The sequence below is a fragment of the Protopterus annectens genome, chromosome 16.part0 (assembly GCF_019279795.1).
Source record: "Protopterus annectens isolate FY-2018-M chromosome 16.part0, PAN1.0, whole genome shotgun sequence".
NCBI classification, from domain to species: domain Eukaryota; kingdom Metazoa; phylum Chordata; order Ceratodontiformes; family Protopteridae; genus Protopterus; species Protopterus annectens.
Window position 1 is genome coordinate 498,830,257 of NC_056750.1, and position 16,028 is coordinate 498,846,284.

The following is a 16,028-nucleotide window of genomic DNA, read 5'->3' on the forward strand; positions in this document are numbered from 1 at the left end:
TAAGTGTAAGATTTGATATTAGTCCCCAGGAGACATTCTATCATTTTTTCATCATTTTTTTAGCATATTTTTATACCTATATATTTTTACATTAATAGACTTTTTTGTTGAGGACATTATATATTACCTATGTATCACTTTTTATCCAAGATGGCAATTCACTTTGTTAGGATAGGAATTCTCGTAAAAAGGTTGTGTGTTTTGAATATTTGTTTGTACATGCACCTTTAATTCCTTGATTGAAGTGGCTTTTTGGCGCCATAATGTGTTTAAATTGAAAGAGCAGTTGTATACCTATGTTCTGAAGAAGTCTGCAAGAGTCAGATGAAAGCGCTTAACCTGGGATTTATTGTTGGTCTGTTTTTGCGTAATAAACTATTTGCTTTGTGCCTGAGCCGAGGATTTATTGTGGTTGCCTTCCACACCAGCTTTACTCACTTACAATGCTAGAAAACTAAAAATCAGATTTTTCACCCTGGCAATAAAAACACACAAAAATAAGGGGGAGGGAGTGGCTACTATAGTAGGGATTATTCCAACATCTGCTATTGTGTTATGCTTACACATCTGTATTATGGTCACCCTTAGCTATATGGGTAGACCACAAGAGCTTATACTGAGTTGGAAGAGGAAGTCCAAGAGTCCAGAAGATCCTGGAGGATGCTCCTAGCAAAGGCTGCCCTAGTCTTGGAAGAGAAACCTGGTTTGAAGTGCTTTGGAAAGGTATATATGGAGAAACAAGTTGCTGCTTCTAGAATGCCTCTAAAATACAATCCTTTCCAAAAAGCTACAGATGAACTCAAAGCCCTGATAGAGTGAGCATTGATCCCACCTGGAATTTACCTTATTGTGGTAGGTAGAACAAAAGGTAATAGCATGGGAATTTTGTTGAAAGTTTGCTTTGACTTAGGTTGTCACTTTTTCTTACCTTCATAAAAAATTACTAAATAATCAGAGTTTCTGAAAGTTTTAGTTATGTCAAGATAACATATATGCCGTCTATAGACATCCAGAAAATAGAGGATCCGTTCTCCCTTGATTTTAGGCTCTGGACAGAGAGATGGGTAGCATGGCACAAAGTAAACTTGGACACCACTTTAAGCATAAAAAAGGCTTAGTTCTTAAGGAAACTGCTTCTTAACCCACCAAAGGAGATGCTCTTCTTACAGAAGTCAGAGCAATCAGCAACATTGTTTTCTGTGTTAAGAACCTCAGTTCAGCCTGATGAGCTGGTTCAAATGAATAGGGAGTTAATTTTAATAAAACAAGGATAAGATCACAAAGAGGAGCCATTTGTTCTATAGATGCTTGGTATATAACACCCCTTTCAAAAACATTTTGACATGGAAATTCACTGCATGGGGGGAATTAATGTACAGACCCACCTTAAAAATGGTCCTGGTTCTTGCCTTGGCACCAACTTTAAAATTCTTTCCATTTGTTAATGTATGATTTCCTAGCAGCAGATTTTCCTCCCTCCTTTAATACCTGCTGAAAATAGGTGCCTTAAAGATACTAAGACTTGTCCAGGCAGTTAGTTGAAGTTATTCCGATTTGAGACATATCAAACATCCTCTTCTCTTGTGTGAGCTATTCCAGCGTGCGAAGAAGCTTGGAGTAATTGCCCTTGGCCATTTCTTAAAGAAGACAAACATTGTTGCTTGAGCCAGAAAGGGGTCACTGAAATGATCACTGGACAGACCTAAATCTTCAAAATGACACTGTATATCAGTGGAAAAGGTGGAAAAGCATACAAGAACATCCCTATCTATGGAAAAGGATATGCTTCTGTCTTCCATGCCTTCTTGTGTGGATCCCTGAAGCAGAATTTTGCCAATTGATTGTTGTAAATAGAGGCAAATAGAGGTGCTCCCCACAGTTGGACCAATTACTGGAAAATCCCCTGATTCAGTATCCATTTGTGAAGGTCTGTCCTGCTCCTGTTTAGCTTGTCTGTCATACAGTTTTATTCTGATGGTATGCAAGATGCCTATAGAATGAGATTCTGCAGAAAAGGTAAATCCCACACTGCCATGGCTAGTCTGCATAGTGAGTAAGATTTGGTTCCTCTCTCTTTATGTACCATACCACTGTGGCATCATCTGTAATCACTTGTGATGGTCCTGGAAACCAGAGAGATGATTGAGAGAGCTGAAAACATTTATTACTGCCACCGTCTCTTTCATAATTGTGTATTTTGGTCTGTTTTTGTTCCAAAGAGCTTGCACATTTCCTCCCATAGAGACTGTTCCCTACACAAAGTCTGAGGTGTCAGTGGTTAAAGACTGGGCTGGAACTGGAAGACCTGAATTCAGATAACAATGGTCTCAAAACCAAAGAAGCTCCCTTTTCACAAACCTCCAAACAAGAATCTGGAAACAAAGAGGAACATGATGTTGGTAGCATAATAATTTTAGGTACCATTAAATTTTTCTCATTTGGAGTATGGTTAAAGGAATCAGGAGAATCATGAATGCCATGAATCCTAGTGTTCTGAGAAATTCCCATGCTGAGGCCTTGGTTTGAGTGGAAAAACTCAAAAAAAGAATTTGTTATAGATCTACTGTTTCATGTGGAATAAAACCTCTTTGAACTGGATACCTCTCAACTGTATAGATTTTTGCCTCATATTTTTGATCTGTTTTTCATAAAATTGTGGTTTTCCAGTAAATTAGTGGCAAATCATTCAAGACTGAAGTTGGAAAATAATGACAGTCATTTGAATTTCAGACTTCATACCCTTCAGAAAATTCATGCTAATGCAAACCTGTTATTCTATCAGCATTCTAAGTTTGTAAGAGCAATATTTCAAAATTGTCCCTATTTTTGGGCATTTGTCCCACTTTTATTTATGGCTTTGTCCAGATTTCTTGCTCTAAGAGTTTGAGAGGTATGACTGAGGTATCTAGTAGATAACCCAGGAAAACACACCTGTGAGGACTCAAGCAATGCTTTTGGATGTCCTCCTGAAACTCCAATCAATGCAGGAGATCTTTCAACCAGGTTTGAGATTCCTGATACTTTGAAAAAGACTGCAAAGAAAAGCAAGTTGTCTAAATAAGGAAATATGAATACCTTGCAGTCTACAGTAGGTTATCACTGGAGCTACATACTTAGCAACTATCTTTGCAGTGGTGGATACCCCAAAATGCAATGCAGAAAATTGGAATTGTGATCCAAATACAGAAAATCTTAAAAAAATGTTTGAAACGTGGTGCTATAGGAATGTGACAATAAGCATCTTTAAAAGCTAGGGTCCCTATAAAACCTAAATGGGGAAATGAGGTAACAAGTCAAAGTGATAACATTCTTGAACTTTGAAAAGTTCAGAAACTGGGTCATGAGAGCAAAAATTTAGGACTGGTCTCCACTAAGATTCTTTCTTTAGTACCAGGAACACTATTCTTAATACAAACTTCACCATTTCAAGAAAGGACAGCTTCCTTCATCCTCCAAGTCAGCAGATGCTGAATGACAGGAGAGAAAAAAATCACTTTGATCTGACAGATGAGGTAGAATCCCATGAAAAGGGGGAAGAGACTCCCACTGCCATTAGTAGCCCTAGTGAATCACTCTCAGAACCCATCTGTTGCTAAACAGAGGTGAGATTTTTGGGGGGGAAGAACTACAGACTTGCCAATGTGGGAAGGGGGATGGAATTCTGGAGATAGTCATTGATACTTGTTTGATGGTCCTTGTTTCTGGGGAAGTAGGGCTCTTCCATTACCTCTGGAGCCCCCGTATTACTGACTTTTAAATTCTGCTTAGCAGCAGCTTGCTGTGTCTACTTATTTTCCTGTTTGCAAAATGTTGTAGAGGTAAGCTATAAAACTCTTGACAAATTTGAAGGAGGAAGGCTAAACAATCTGACAAAATCCCTGAACCAGCTTCCCTCTCTCATCATAGTTTTTGACAACCTCTGCCACAGATGTTCCAAATACAGCCTAAAAATTCAGTTTTTACATCCTCAGGAAGGTTCTGAATACTCAACCAAGCAAACCTCCTCAAAACAGTTCATGTAGCAGCAGTTATGGAAGTAGCACCAGCTGATTCATAAGTACACTTCAAAGAATGTTTTTAGTTACTTACGAAACAGAAGCAATAAGATTACACAAGTACTATTTTTCCTTAGAGGAGAGAAAAAGAGCTGTAATGTTTACCATGTTCTCAAAAGAGGCAAGCATAAACTTTAACATGTGAGCTTGACAATTGAGATTCCTAAAATGCGCTGCAGAAGAATGCACTTTTTTCCCCAGTTCTTTCAGTGGCTTTTCCAATCCTTGTCACATGGAGGGGGGATTAGCATTTACTAGATGTTTAGCAGCAGCTATATTCACCAAGGAAATCATCGCAGGGTCTGATATAGGGTTAGAAAATAAAAACTTATAGGACTAAAGAATTTTCAAAATTCAATCTGCTTTCTTAGGGCAGCAGGTTGGCTGTCAGGCAAGTTACAGCCTACAATAAATGCATCCTCCAATACTGGAAGAGGAGCAGGGACTAGTGTAGGTTCAGGAAATTCCTTTTGCCATAACTTGTATTCCTTCAATAGGATCATAGGAGATTACTAGACTATCGACCCATAGGTCATTTTAAGCCTAGCTGTTTAAACCCAATGTAATACCATACAAGTACTAGTCAATACCCAACATTGCATTTAGGGATGACTGCCCATGTCCAGGAGGGTTGTGGGCACTATCCCTAGTAAGAACTTATGGTGCCCCATCCACTCATCAAGGTTCCTCTTGAACAGTGTCATAGAGGTGCTCTGTTTCACATGAATTGGTAGCCTGTTTCAAAGACATGGCAGTCTCGGAAATAAATCTGTCCCCTCCAGCATGTCCTATTTTAGTAGCAGGCCACATTTAAGTCTCTGGAAGGGGTACCCCTAGACCCATTTGATTTATGGATATGCAGTAAGTTCATTAGGTTTGGGTCTTGGGTTACTCTGTAGGCCAAGCATAAGTCTCCCCTAAGAAGTCTATATGATAAGGACTATAGTGACAGGGATTATAGTCAGTCCATATAAGGCACATGGTGTAGGCCCTTGATCTTCTTTGTTAGAAACCACTGAGGTCTCTCTAATTGCTGTAGGTGTTTAGTACAGTACTTACCGAATGGGGCGTTACACTCAATTATGGGCCGAATAAGTGCCAGGTATAGAGGGTTATAACTTCTTTTGCTCTCAAGGCGATGCCTTTACCAGTCAAGTGAGCTATGTGGAAAGCATTCCTTACAACAGTAGACGTGGTGGTTGTAGTTAATGTTGCAGTCAACCTGTGATCCCAGGTCCCCTACCACTTCATGGTTACTTAGGATATTGTTATTGATTTGACAGTGTGAAGGGACATTGTTTCTGCTGAAGGGAATGATCAATTTCTTTGCATTCAAGTTTGAGACTGTGACTAACACCAGTTGTTGGTCTGTGTGAGACCCTCCTGGAGTATACTGACATAATTTGGGGAGACAATGATTGCACCTAGTTTGCAGTCATTTGCAGACTTAGTAAGCCGTAACCCTTTAGTTTTGATCTGAACTTCTGAGAATATATACCAAACAGCAGGGGGCCCAGCAGTGACCCCTGTGGCACCCCGCTGGTAACAGATCTGCTGGTTGATGTGGAGTCACTCACCTTGAGAGTGCATGTCTAGTTTGTGAGCCAGTTGGCAGCCAATCTTACAAAGGAGGAGTTTACATTCAGTTTACTAAGTTCATTGGTAATGCCTGAATATAGGATTGTGTCAAAAGTCTTTGCCAAGTCGAGGTATGCTGTGTGCACAGATTTGCACAGATAAATTCCCTTGGTCACACTTTCAAAGAAATCCACCAGATTTAACAGGTAGGATCTGCCCTTCACAAAGGTGAATTAGGTACGATCCAGGGTTTGGAGTTCACCTATTTCTTTATTCATGAGGTCCATAATGATACGTTCCATGGACTTGCAGATGAGGCTGGTCAGGCTTATGGGTCTGTTGTTAGGCCACCTTTTTGGAGGGGAATAACTGTAGTTGTTCTCCATTCTACAGGAACAAAGCCTGTGGTTAGGCTATGATTGAAAAGGGTAATTAGTGGTGACGCTAGTTCATGTTTTAGCCTGTTAAGAAGACAGCCTGGGATGTCATCTGGTCCCATAGAGGCAGAGTTCTTTGCCTTGGACAGGGCTTTGAGGACCTGCTCTTCAGATTTGTAAGGTTTTGGGGTGGGGACTTTGAGGGAGGATTTGTTGCAAGTTAGGAGGAGATAAGGGAGTGAAGTTTTCACCAAACCTATACATTAGGAGGTTCGCTATCTCTGTGGGGTCAATGTATGTGATACCATTGGCCACCAGTTCTGCACATGCCTGAGTTCTACACTTTAGGTTATGTACACAGCTTTAAAAGGCCTTATGGTTTATCCTTGGCAGTACTTGTAGGTTTCTCTCAAAGTAGCTCTTGGAGGATTTGACAAGTTGTTTTATTTGCCTGTTAAGGCTGAGGAGGTTGATTTTCCATTGTTAGATCCTTGCCTTTGTTTTCTTGGACAGCAACCTTTTGCATTTATTGTAGAGTTTGTTGATGCTGGAAGTCCACCATGGAAGCTTCCCAAGTTTATACATTTATGCAAGTGATTGTACAGAGCTTTAGTGTATGCTTTGGCATAGTTACCACTTTCCACTTGGGGTGGGGCTTGGAATGCATTTGTTCCCTCACCTAGGAGGTCATAGTTTGCCTTGGTGAAGTTTATTAGTCTGATTTCACCCTTTGTGAATTCTGGTGTTAATGTCACTTTGAAGGGGACTGATTTGTGGTCAGTTTTAACTAATGAGGGTCCAACAGTTGCAGCAGTGCACCTGTGTGACATGTTAGTGAGGACCAGATCTAGAATGTTTCTTCCTCTTGTCAGGGTATGGACAATTTGCTCCGGGTCATTTGAGTTCACAAAGCCAAGGATTTTTTCTGCTAGCGAATTTGGGCTAGAGTAGGTTTCCCAGTTGATGGTGGAATAATTAAAATTCCCCATAACTAGTGTGTTCGGTAAAATTTGGATCATCCTCAGTTTGGTTAAGTTTGCTTCATGGGTGTCATGACCCATGGAGTGGGCTCTATAACTGGCTAGGACTTGAATGGGGTCTTACTCACTATAACCTGGACCTGGAGTAAACTTCATGGAGTTGCCCAGTCTAGCTAGTCATGAGGTGAATTTATTTAATATAGACAAACACTGCCTCCTTTGGTTTTCACGTTCATTTTGCGGCCTAAAGGTGTGGAAGGCACTGTTGCCTTGCAGGGCCAGGGTACTCTCTGAGACCTTAAACTAGGTTTCTGTGACTGCACAGACATCTACATCATCTAGTGATAAAAGTGCTTCCAGGGAGTGCAGTTTTTGGTTTAAGCTGCTAGCATTTAGCAGCATGACCCTTATTTTGTTCCGATTGGTTAATTTCATGTCGGCAATGTTGTTTGAGACCTTGCCTAAAAAAGACACTGTGAAGGAAGCAAGAGCCTTTGTCAGCAGCTGAAAACCTAGGAATACCGGGTATAATATGTCGCAGCAAAGCAGTGAGGTTTGTCGACCATGGTTTTCCAGGCAGACAGGAACTGGATCCCTGTGGAATGACTCCAAAAACTAAGCCATTTATTGAAATCAATCATTGTTTTCTTTATACTGTGGCATTATTCTAGGTGAGGGTACTATGCTGCTCAAGGCTAGGTACATACCTGCCTGGGACACATACTCAGAGAGCTTGACCATGTCTCTCTTCATATAGTCCAGTGAGGTAGGTCTCAGGTCATTCACACCAACATGAACTATGAGAGAGTCATAACGGTACTTGTTGCTGAGAGCCCTGAGTGACTGCGTTTTTTGGTGAATCCTGGCACCGGACAGGTAGCGGACTGTGACTTTCTCCTTGTCCAACTTGGTTTGTGGGACATCTGTGTGTCAAACTATTGAGTTTCCAATGACAAGAAAACTTGTGTTTTGTGTGTTACACCTTACTGGCTTGGTGGGTAAGACACTGGTGTTGCTGTGTGTCATGGGTGCTTTGGAGACTGTTAGCTTTAGCAGACTTGTGTTTTGGAGGTCTCTGGTGTTTCAGTACATTTTTCAAGAGAACATCCACATGTATGTGGATTTACTTGTTTGATGCATACTATGTGAAGATGCAGTGGTGGGTGAGTTGACAACCTTCTCCGTGTTACTGTTTTAAGTGAGAGAGAGCATGGATTCTAGAGTCTTGGTGCAAATACATCTCTCTCACTCTTTTCTAACTATGTTATTAGTAGAGAGTTGTCTGTGCACATGAGACAATTGCTACACTGCCTCAAGAGATCCAAGTCAACAAGGTTGGCGGGAAAAATAAGGGTAGTCCAACTCTCCATAATGTTAGGTTGAAGACTGTTGTCACTAGAGGTGGCTTTTCAGAAACGATCACAGAGTAGCTCAATGAATGAATATTTCTGCCTGGGTTTTAAGGAAAAATTTGTTGAATTTAACTGGCTGGCTTTGGAGAACAATTGCTTGGCACTGCACGGTGTTGTGCAATGGCAAACAAGCAGAAACCTGCTTAGATGCAGGGCCGAAATACCAGAAGCTAAAACCTGAATAAAACTAACAAAATTCAAAAGGACCAATAAAGATGATTAGTTCAAGCCCTAGACAGGCCTTCCTTTACCAGTCAGGTGCCAATCAAGCAGAATTCTCTTACAAAAGTGCAGATAGGCCCCTCCCAATCCAAGATGGCCTGGAAAATGTGCTCAGAACAAACAAATCACTACAAACAGTTCCAGAAGCAGCAGGCCTGGATCTGGACTATGCTAGAGCTACTAGCTACCCTAGTTTCAGTGGGAAACACTATAGAATATTTAACTATTTAACACAGTGAAACATATTACTGAAACACTAAAAAAATGTTTAAAGCAATCAGCCCGGAGGCTCTAAAGAATGTTTTAAACAGTTAACAGATCAATTAATTAAGTACTGCTTTGTTGGAAAACCAGAGCAGGCAGAACAGATAGCTTTAAAACTGTGAAAAAATACCAGTAAATACTTCAACAGTGGAAACAACAAAACAGTTTGCTGAACAGTGAAAACAGCAATAAAATTAAATTTTACAGGCACAGTGTTGCAGGCAATTACAGTACAACAGTGTAGTTTGGTACACAGTTCGCACTGAAACAACTGATTCATCTGGATATGATTCCATAAAAAGAAAATCCTTTCAAGGGCCTATCAAAAGAAAACTCTTCTCAAAATCAGAATCAGAAATATGACGAGAGAAAAAAAGAAGTTGTCTGTTCACACTTCTTTTCCTTTTCAAAGTCCTGAACATCGTCAGACAGCAAAGAATCCATTTTTCTGTTACCAGAAAACACGAGAACTGGTAGGGTCAAGAACATAAACTAAGCCCTGAGCCAAGTCCAACAAAACACTTCTATTCAAATGAGATAAATGAAGATAAATATTTCACTTTTTGCTTATTTTCAACAGAAACTGCTAAAGAAGCAAACCTACTTTTGACAGGCAAACCCTTCAGAAGAACAGGCATCCCAGTCTGACCAGGAAGAGATTTATTGCTTGCACCATCTTCCAAGACAGACGAGACTGGTTCTCCCTTTTCCACCAAGGGCACACTCCAACAGATGCAGAGCATGTGTTTAGCCCCTGGTTCATGGTGGCCCCAGGAACTACACCAGAGAGATCCAAGGAAAAAAATGAATGGTCTGAAAACTCAGAAACGGCCACAGCCAAGTAACCCATCTGTCATGGAGGCAATTTAGTAGACTGCTGAAGTGGCAAATGCTGCTTAGAGATGTTCTTCTGTTGTGGGGGAACCAATAGGTTGTTCCATGGTGAAGCTGAAAAACATGTTGGAATCCAGGAAGCTGGCAGCAATAGTTTGTAAAACAGATACGCAATAAAAAGTCTACATTTATATTAAAAAACATAGTGAAAAGTATTTCAATGCTCCAGTGCCCCCAGCGTAATTCAAAACAACTGTTAAGTCAAGAAAACACGTTTTAGTTTAGTTTTAACAACTTTTTTTCATTAAAAGTAAAAAATAATGCTCCTGGTAAAATATGCCTAAAAGTCAAATGACAGTTTTAAGAGTACTTTCATAGAAAAAAAATATTTTGGCAGATTTTTGGAACTTTCACAAACTGTTGTAGAAAGGAAATATCTATCCTCCCACCATTCCAAACAGAACTCATCTGCCCAGCAATGGAGAAGTGCTAGCTGATCACAAATCATCAAAAGCCCACAAGAGGAGTGCCCTACATAGACAGGAAAGCACTGAAGGGCTTGGCACCCAAATCACTTTCTTCATCTCTCCTTGAGCTGATTAACTTTTTGTGTGTGTAAGGTGTTCTTAAGCTGTTGTATCCTTTGCAGGATATAATCAGTTTAGCTAAGAATACTGCAGCAAGTGATCAAATAAACATTTACTAGATATCAGAAACAGCACTCCACAGTACAAATATAGTTTTATGGGATTATCTAATGGAAACTGAGCTTGAAGAGGCTATTGCTATGAAGTAATGTGTCCAAGATGAATGGCTATTTAATAAAGTATACTGCAACACAAGGTGTGAAGTCACTTGCCTATTGTTAATTTGTAATATAATGCAACTAAAAGAATATGGTCACTAGTTTATTCCTGATCTCAAATTATATTACTAGATTAAATAGTTGCCATATTTGAAATTCTATATTTAAGACTGGCAAGATTTTGTGTCTTTCGGCTTTTTGTAAGCGCAGATTGTCTGACATGAGACTGTTTTATTAGTACTACATAAACACATAACTACAAATTCTTGTATCAATGATCAATGATGAAATAACAGGTGGACCAAGCATGGGGAAAGCACAATATGTACAAATGAAAATGTGATAAACAATAAAGAATTACTCTGTCAAAAATGACCAAGCCTGGCATAGCAATCACATTGCTCTGCCCTCTTATCTGAATGATACTATAAAAGCAATTTGAATATATTTTACATTTTTAAAGTAAAATACTTTTTCAGTTAGGAGGTGCACATCCCTTGCACTCACATTGGGGGGTATGTCCCCTTTGGTTTCTATATATACTAATACTGAGACTGTGCCAACAGATAAAAATGTGAAATTCATTTTCCGCTCCTTTGACTTGGTGCACCACTGGATACAATATATTTAGACATTGGGAGTGCAGAGCAGAGCCCAACACATTGAAGATACAGGGGTTTCAGCCTCCTTGCAAAAACATGTGCACTATTTATTTGATTCGGTTTCCTGGGAAATTCCCTTTTCAATGGATGCCCTGCAGACATTATAAAAAAATTATACAGCTTGACATTGTAACACATTAAAAACATATTAGAATAATTTATTGTTATAAAAATGCATCACAGAATAACATACATGGTTATTTTGTATATTAGAGACGAAAGCTGCAAACACAACTTAAAGATGCATAATTTTAATTTAAAAATCAAAAAAAGTATCTACAAAAATCTTCGAACAAGGGTTAATTTCTCCAATAATATGAGCTCACTTTTGTCTATGTTAGCCTGATATGTGGTAGAGAGATCAACCATAGTAGCTCAAGAACAGTAAACTATACTTCAAACACTTATAACAGACCCCATTTTGTAAGATGATTTAATCACTGCATTGCATTCTGTACCAGTGGCCAGTTGCACCCAAGTACTGTGCCACTAATCAACAGTTTTTCAGACTATACTTCACCTTTGCCAACATATACAGCTTGCACACTATCTCATCTGAATGCACTGAGATTGTGTTTAGCATGTACTATAGTCAATTAATATACTTCATCATTCTCCACATTTCTGCTTATGACTGCTCTTTTGTTTCAAAATTAATAGTTTGTTGCTGTACTCTTGCATTTGAAACACAAAGTGGCATCATTATAATTATGTCTACATTGTCTACAGACTTGATTTTTGGCTATACATTACTGCTTTTTAATATCCAGACAGTATAATTTTTGATGCTTGATTGTTCTCGTGTGTCTTTTTGGTAACCATAAGGTCATCTGGAGTTTTTTTTATCTACTTTTAGAAGATCTAGGCTCAAGTTTATTTACCATCTTCATGCCCAATCTCAGTTTTATATGCTTCAAGCTGTGCAGTGATTTTTTAAACTGCACACTTGAGAGTTGATTACGCACCTATCGCTTTTCCAATTTTAATTCAGATCCTCTCAATAGTCTTCCCTTTGGTGAATCATTTATTAAACCATAGACAATTCGTTCAGTCTTTTAAATGAATAAATCTAGTTAACAAATGTACAGTTTTTACTCGTATCCAGCCTTACGCAGAGGTGAATTTGACAACTGCCTAGGGTACCAGTCAACCAGGGAACTTAGTGTGCTTATTGATGCTTTTTTTTCTGCAAGAGGGGAAAAATCTGATTCTAGATCAGATGTAACCTGTAATGGAAGTGATGCAACTTCCACCTTTCCTTGCTTCCAGCTTCATTCAGTGTAATCAAAGAATCAGCTCAAGGTGGGGACCAACTCAGAAATAAGGAAGTTTTAAACTAGAACTAAAAAGGATGGCGCCAAGGAAAATTCAAAGAGAAGTGAAGTACAGAGCCTTCTGGGCAGTCTAGATAGTAATCAGGCAAGTTTGTTTTTTTAATTACCCTGCCAGGCGATCAGTGGACAGTGGTGCTATACATGACATTCATATGAAGGAGGTTTGTTTTGTGTGGGGTGAAGAAACTTGCATTTGTATGAAAAATAAGTTAGAAACCAAAGAATGTCACTCATTCTGGCTCATATGTCAGCCTGTTCCTCATGCAGTTTGTGGCTTTCTCTTAAATCATTTTGGATTGTAGTCATCAAAAGTCAGATATAAATTTCAGACTTTACATCCTCGATAAAAATACATGCGAATGCAAAGTTGGTTATTTTAACATTGTCATAAGTACACAGGAGCAATATTTCAACTCTGTTCCTGATTTTGAGCCTTTGTTTCTCCATTATTTCTGATTTTGTCCTCTACTGTTGTGCTGCTAAGATGTTGAAAAGTACAATTGTGTAAGTTAACAAAGTACTGAGAAGGCCAATGCTTGGAAAATAATATTAACTGTCCAGACCATGGAGGGGAAAGTGAATACTTCTGCAGTGGTTATTTGAGCATCTACTGTTGTGGTAAGTTTCCTTCCCCAATTGTACTATGTTCTTCGTGAGGATCACTGCTGCCGTAGCCTAAGCTGTAAGGGTAAATTACCAGAGATTAACATGATTGGGAGGAAGAAGGATGAGGATTCCAGGAGTCCACAGGAATGGACCAATCAAAGCCTGTCCTAGCCATGGAGAAGGAATCTAGTTTTTAGTGCTTTGTAAAAGAACACACAGAAAAAAAGTCGTTACTTCTAGCATAGTTCTAGAATCCAACTTTTTCAAAAAAGCCACAGATGAAGCCAAGGTCCTGGTAGAAGAACTCTTGACACTGCCTAAAATAATTTTGTTTAATGGGTATAATAAAGGTAAAAGCAAAAGACAACCATTTGAAAAAAAGAAGTTATGTACTCACCATAATGTTCCATCTGAGTAGTTGTACTTCATTTGTATCCAACCTGTGGGGAATAAGGATCCTATCGGATCCGGGTCGGCAAAAATTACTAGCATCAGCTCCGAGCTCCAGACTCCTCCCCTTACCCATAATACACCTCCACTGCCTTCCATCCCCAGATCGAGCTTGCAGAACTTATACTTAGAACCCGACCTGATAACATACTTCTGACCTATATTACAGCCCGTAGGCTGAACATGCTCCAAGGTCTGGGGCAGGAGGGAGGGATGGTTGAAGATAAATGAAGTACAACTACTCAGATGGAACATTATGGTGAGTGCACAACTTCTTTATCTGTAGTAGTTTACTTAATTTGGTCTTCATCCTGTGGGACAGAGTCCCCAGCTACTAAACTCCTGGGAGGCCCTCATGGAAGGATATTCTGGAGCACCGCCGAGTCAAAGGATGCTCTCCTTCTAGATGTCAAATCCAATTTGTAATAGGAAATAAACGTATGAGATGAGGACCAAGTAGCTGCAGAGCAAATGTCATCCAAAGACACCCTAGACCAGAAAGCTGCAGACGTAGCCATGGACCTAGTGGAATGAGCTTTAACCTGACCTGGAGGAGACATGCCTTTGTCCTTATAGACCTGCAGGATGCATGAAGAAATCCATCTAACTATAGTGACCTTGGAAATAGGTTTGCCCAAAAAGGGTCTATAGAATGAAACAAATAATTGCTCAGATTTACAAAAATTTTTTGTCCTGTGTAATAGAATTGTAACTGTCTATGAACATCCAACATGTGTAGTTTGTATTCCATCCTGTTGGTAAAATTGGGAAAGAACACAGGCAAATTTATAGTCTGATTGATATTGACTGGTGACCCCACCTTAGGAAGAAAAGATGGGCTAGTTCGAAGGGAAACCATCTTTATGAAAAATCATGTACGGACATTTTATAGACAAGGCCTTTAGTTCCGAAACCTTTCTAGCAGAGGTAATCGCCACCAAAAAAGCTGTTTTCCACGGTAGAAATTTTAGATCTGCAGTTGCAGCAGGCTCAAAAGGCAGAGCTTGGAGAACCATAGAAAGGTCCCACAGGGGGACAGTATCTTTAACCGGGGGGCGTAGCAAAAAAGTGCCTTTAATAAAGGCTTTACACAGTCTATAAGATGCCAAGGATGCAGAATTCTCACCCACATGAAAATGAGAAATGGCAGCCAACTGAACTTTGACAGTAGAAGAACTAGCTCCGTGCTGGAAAATATCAGCTAGAAAATCAAGAATGGTGGAAATAGGAGCCATGAAGGGGTCTAAACTCCTTTGAGAGGCCCAAAGGGAAAAACGTTACTACTTGCTGCGATAAACCTTTCTGGTAGAAGACTTATGAGCAGCTACCAAAATATACTTAACTGAGGAGGAAAGTCTGGTAGTCCTAGCAATCATGGGAACTGGAGCAGCCAAGCCGTGAGCTTCAGGCTGTCCAGACTCAGATGATGCACCCCCGATGGGTGCGAAATCAGATCCTGAATGAAATCTAGGATCCAAGGTGGAGCCAGAAGGTGAGACCAAAGGAAGGGAAACCATACCTGGCGAGGCCAGAATGGGGCAATGAGGATCACCGTGCTCCCCAGTCAACAAGCTTTCTGCAGAAAGCTTGGGATGAGAGGAATTGGCGGGTAAGCATACAGAAGACCAGGAGGCCAAGCATGAACTAGAGCATCTTTGGGGGACTCCTCTGGCGGGGGGTTCAGAGCAAAAAACCTGCTGTACTTCGCATTGGAAAGAGATGCGAAGAGATCACAGCAAGGTTGATCCCACTCACTGAAGATCTGTTCCGCTACTGATAGATTCAGAGACCACTCATAAGGCATCAGAATGGTCAGATTTAACCTGTCCACTAGAATGTTGTACCATGCCAGAATGTGCATTGTGATGAGAAAGTGACCAGTGGAGATTGCCCATTCCCACACTCGCATGGCCTCGCTACAAAGGGGATAAGAACTGCTCCCTCCCTGTTTATTGATAAACCAGACTACTGATGTTGTCTGATTGAATGGCAATTGTCCCCAGATGAAGAAAGGCATGATGAGCCTGCAACGCTAGAAGGACCACCCTCATCTCTAGGACATTGATATGCAAGCTAGTCTCTAAGGGGACCACAGGCCTTGGATTGTTCTGCCTGAACAAGGCCCCCCCACCTGAGTTGGGAGGCATCCTTGTTCACTGTGGTTTGGGCCGGAGCTGGAACAAGGGATCACCCCTCCAAAATGTCCGGAGAGCATATCTACCATATGAGGGATGACTGACAAAATTGACTCAGGTGGATAGGTTAGTAGTAAATCCAACAGGGACCACTGAACCACTAGAATCCATTGAAGAATCCACATGTGTAGATGAGCACATGGAAGGAGAGTTATGGTCACCGCCATCGAGCCTAGAGCCCTTAACACTGATTCTGCTGTTGGGAGGTGAGAATGGTAAATTAAGGAGATGCATCCTGAGGTTTTGAACTCTCT